Source organism: Morone saxatilis, unplaced genomic scaffold (assembly GCF_004916995.1).
Source record: "Morone saxatilis isolate NCDOM2014 unplaced genomic scaffold, NCSU_SB_2.0 Contig5, whole genome shotgun sequence".
In the NCBI taxonomy this organism is placed as follows: domain Eukaryota; kingdom Metazoa; phylum Chordata; class Actinopteri; family Moronidae; genus Morone; species Morone saxatilis.
Window position 1 is genome coordinate 4189327 of NW_023340095.1, and position 3702 is coordinate 4193028.

A 3702-nucleotide genomic window follows, 5' to 3' on the forward strand; every position below is an offset into this window, starting at 1 on the left:
AGGGCACAGTGTGGAGTAAAAGAGGTCAGGCAGGGGGAAGAAGAGAAGTGGAGACAGGTCAAAGGTCAGTTTAGCTGAGAAAGATGAAGAATGGCTGCCTTGTGAAAAGGAAACATGCCCAGTGGGAAGAGGGGCGTGTTGAGAGGATCTTGGGAAACATGAATACTCAAAATTCTACTTGCTTCCACACTCACTGAGTCAGTGCACACATACACTGTCACAGATGGAGACATGGAGGTCAGCCCAGTGCGTCTTGTTAAAATGTCCATCCATGCATATGGTGTCCCATATGAGAGACGGCAGCTTGCTAACTCGCTGATTAACCCAGTTGACTGGAGAGGTCTCGTTTAGTCTTCTGGCTCCACCAGGACGAACAATAGCCTCTGATTGGTGGGGGTGATGATGTAGTGTGGCTCTGTGTGTGTATGTGTATATGCTTTTCACTGACTTCATTCAGACTGTAGGAAATCGCTGTGACACAGAAAGGGAGTCCAGACTGCTCATGCTTGTCTGTCTCGTCTGTTATTAGTGGCTTGTCTGTATGTCATCCTGCCATTATGTACCCGTCTTCCTGTGTTGGATCCTGTCTGTCTTTCTGACTTACACTTAAGGATAGGTGTAATTTATAAAATACAGTACCCTTAAAGTGATACCGATAATTCTGTTCTTCATTCAATACCTGGTGTTGAAGAAGCCATTGGCCTTCCAAACAGGGTGCAGCTGTCCACCCTGAGGTTCTCTCCACGCTTGATGAGGTGCTTCATTATTTAACTCGTATTCCCAGTTTTTCCCGAAAAATTTCTTCTGCATTTTATGCATTTTTTATTTTTATCTGACGCCACAGGCATGTTGTGTAGCCATACTTTTGAACATTTTAGTGGCAACGAACGCCGAGCTCGACTTCACTGACTATATATAACTACTGGGTCTGAGTATGGTAATAATTACACCCAGCGGTGTGATGCCACATATCATGTTTGCCTACTATTTTCTTATTTAACACATTGACCCTTTTTATTGTTTGAATTGTGTGTATGATACAACTAATTTCCTCTTGTGAGACACTAAAGAACTAACTGAACTATTTTGAGCCAAAAGATGAAGTACACAATTTAAATCTAATACAATCTAATTCAAGAACAAGGTAGAAGTGATATACTTTGTTATTGTTACTGTCTCCCAGTTTATTTGTACCCAGTCACCCAGAGCTCAGGTCAGAGGTGCTTTCCACTGTTTTGAGTACTAACTTAATGTATGCAGGTGTGTAAGTGTGCATGCACACTAAACACGTGCAAACATGGTTCCATGTCTATGTGAGGTAATACATGAAGTGCTGAAAGTAAATGCCAGCGTAATCAGAGGTGAAATCAGTGTCTCTGAATGAGTCACACTTTCGAAGCTGTTGAGGTAATAGTTCTGAGTTCTAAACTTAAGGAGAAAAACAGCCTCTCGGTTACCTTATTCAGCTGGAATGTCTGTCGCAAAGCAGAGTCTGGAAGGATTTATCTCCATACTATAACATTACCTAAGACATGCCGAAGCTGCTCAGTGTGAACAGTTATATTTGAAAACACTAGATATCCATTGTGCGATAAACACTGGTATCTAAAATTTTGCGACTTAGCATTTGACAAATAGCAGATTTCCAGATGTCTTGAACTATTTGATTACTTGAATAATGTTAAAGATAACATGCATATCTCCACATTTTAGGATATTTTTTTTGACTGAAATTTCATCTGTATTTATCTCCCCAGATCGTGTTTCAATTAATGTTAATTTACTGTACATTTTCTGACCATATCTGCAAGAAAACCAAATTTCAGCTTGTGGTTAGTTGCAAGAATGGATACCAGTCAGTGTCATATTAGGTATTTTTCTTTGTGTCTCTCTGTGCCAGCCGCTCATCTCTCTTTTCCTGTCTGCTTGTCTGGCTGTTTTCCTGCCTGTCTTTACTTTGGCAGAGTATCCTGACATCCAGGTCCAGAGTTCCTGTACTCCCAAAGAAACTGGAATACATGTTATCCCTGATTTGTTGCTCTGCTTAACATTTGAATCCATCTGACACCAGATTTGTTTCCAGCTGCCGTGCACATTAAATTATAGTCACTAATTAAAACTTGATCCCATTGTTATTTTAAACGTGTTTGATATTTTAGCTCGTAAAAAGGTCTCTCTCTTCTTTCTCTCTCTCTCTATTCTGCTTAATGCTGATGGAAATCTAAATACATTATTGTTTACTAAGACATTTGCCATATCAACTGTATAAAGTGATAATTGCTGAGGCTAGCTGGACTGGACTTTTCGTCAAAAACAACAAAATGTCAAGTCTAGAGGTCGGGGCTAAAGCTAAGGTAGGGTAATTCTGCACCTCCCATGAGGATTCCTAGAATTCCTATGAAATTAAAAATGACAGGACAGAAATTTTCCTGATAATTAGGAGAAACTCTGCAGCCAACAGTAGACAGGTCAAACCCAAACACACACCTCTGTGTTGATTTAAAAACTGCTCACAACCAGCATTTTCTTTATAAATAAATCAGTGCTGGAGAGATGGAAGATGCTGTTCGGGGATCTTTCTCTTCTTCAAGGCCTTTTAGCAGTGGTGAACAGTGTAAAAGGAGTGTGGGGTTTAAGGGAGATGGCTGGGAATGTGTGTCTGTGCATGTGTGTGTGCATTGATGTAAAAGTTTGTTCATCTGTGTGTGTGTGTGTGTGTGTATTTGCACACTTTTATGCACGGGAGTGCCTGTTTTGCCCGTGTGTGCTAATGAGTATGAGGCAGGAGATTATGCGTGCGTCTCTAAGGGAACCGGAGTCTGTTCCCAGGAGCTACACTGCCTGAGCTGAGGGGGGCATGTGTACACCCTGACCCCAGCTTTCGGGGGTCCCAGTTGCCTGTCTGAAACCATTTCCTTCCTTTGTGGCCCGTTTGAGAGCCCAAAGTGTGACGCGAATGTGAAGGACTGAGGCCATTTGCATGGTCCCGCAACACGTTGAAACAGAAAATAATCAGCGAGGGCCACTTCTCTGCACGTACTGACAGGGTTGCCTTTAACTCTTTAATTCTGTGTTCCCCACCCCCATACCTCTACCCGTCACCCATATCTCCTCAAAAAGACTCCCCATATACTCCCCCCAATAACAAACAAACTCTGAGCGCCGGGTGCATTGCTAATGATGGGAAACAATTAAGGACTCACAAAAGGGAGCGTCCTTCTATATTGCTCAGTGCCGTATTTACATAGTATTTTGAGGTTAAATGACTGGAGCCTGGATTTCTGGTGAGGGCAAGAGGACTAAAGTAGACAGGCCTGCTGAAGAGATCTATCTTTTGTTTGGTGTTTTTAAAGAAGGATGTGTTAGACTACCAACCACTCCAGAGAAATTGGGAATTAAACCCTTGAAGTTGAAGGAATTTCAATTTGAGCATTCCCGTGCACATTATACCTCCTAATTTCACCCGTTCTACCCCCAGAAATAAGACAATGACAAACGTGTAAACAGGACAAGTGGCATACCAGTGGACGATTGGACCCCCCCAGTGTCCGTCCTACTGGATAAGCCCTGGTGTGTGAATGGGTAGAGGCTGGGAGAGTGTGAGAAGGCTCAAGAGTGGCCAAAGAGGCTGCTGAATAGACTCCCAGATTGAGACATACTGCCTGTTTAACACAGAAGACTATAGGTGTGTGTGTGTGTGTG

General features: G+C 42.5%; 1 protein-coding gene across 10 annotated transcripts in view; it reads left to right on the plus strand.

The window, feature by feature from the left end:
- The window catches only part of tns1b (tensin 1b), a 158518-nt gene that overhangs the window by 40382 nt on the left and 114434 nt on the right, over positions 1 to 3702 (plus strand). The window lies entirely within an intron of this gene.